At 35.9% G+C, this 1,005-nt stretch overlaps 1 protein-coding gene across 6 annotated transcripts in view; it reads right to left on the bottom strand.

Annotated features, from left to right (window-relative positions):
* Positions 1-1,005, bottom strand: part of LOC118745662 (tau-tubulin kinase homolog Asator-like) — a 570,828-nt gene that overhangs the window by 354,481 nt on the left and 215,342 nt on the right. The window lies entirely within an intron of this gene.

Below are 1,005 nucleotides of genomic sequence, written 5' to 3'. Positions count from 1 at the left end.
TTCAATTGATTAAAAATACTAAAAACGAGATACTGACGAGATACTAACCCCCCTATGCTGTAATCCGTCGTAGATTCGATTTTGCTACGAATCTTAAAATTGGTATGCTGTAATCCGCGTTGCCGTATCGTAATTTCGAAATTCGGAGACCATATTCGAAATTCGTAATGTTGGTATGCCTGAATCCGACGTAGCTGTAATTTGTATGTATTTGTCGGAAATTTTCTACGAAGAGCAACTGGTGTCGGAGCGAAGCGAATTCTTTTAAAATATCAATAAAATAAAGTGTGGAAACGCAAAAATATGTATGTAAGTTGAAGTGTGAATAAAAAACAATGTATTATTAAATGTTTACAAAATTATCAAGTCGACAATCACAACAAATCGCTCGCAATACGAAAAACTGGTGAAATGCATGAGCGAAAGGCCGGACATTGCCCGAGGATTTTTAATAGTTAAAGAGGATGTCGTGGAATTTTGGGAAAGCGTTGCAAGATTTAAAGCAACACAATATTTAGTTGAATGGACGCCCTTAAAAAGAGGGAGCATATATTTATCATTTAAGCTAAATGGATCAGAACTGTCTCGTAGCAATCTCCTTTGTATATTAATGCAACAGTTGACTGCAGCATGTTCTTCCTCCTGAGACAAAAGTGCACCGGCCACTGAATCCATTCTATTTTACTTAATTAAGGAAAAGCTTTTTCAAATACGATTAAATAATTTTTTTTTAATTTCACTGTTCACTTGCGATTATATTTATTTTGATTTGTTTCTGTCAAAGCAGCTGATTAAGAACTTCGAATTTCACTAGTTTAGTTGGTAACGCCGTTGATAGTTACGATCGGATTACAGCATACCAATTTTCGAATTTTCGGAACGGAGCTACGAATTCGTAACTACGAACTTTCGGATTACAGCATAGGGGTGTAAAACTTGTATATTCGCTGCCCGCCATCTTTCTTCTCTTATCCAAAATCGACGAATGAAAAAGATTCACGTTGG

Source organism: Rhagoletis pomonella, unplaced genomic scaffold (assembly GCF_013731165.1).
Source record: "Rhagoletis pomonella isolate Grant_MI unplaced genomic scaffold, Rhpom_1.0 Rhpom_scaffold_00009, whole genome shotgun sequence".
Taxonomy (NCBI): Eukaryota; Metazoa; Arthropoda; class Insecta; order Diptera; family Tephritidae; genus Rhagoletis; species Rhagoletis pomonella.
This window is presented reverse-complemented; position numbering and strand designations above follow the sequence as displayed.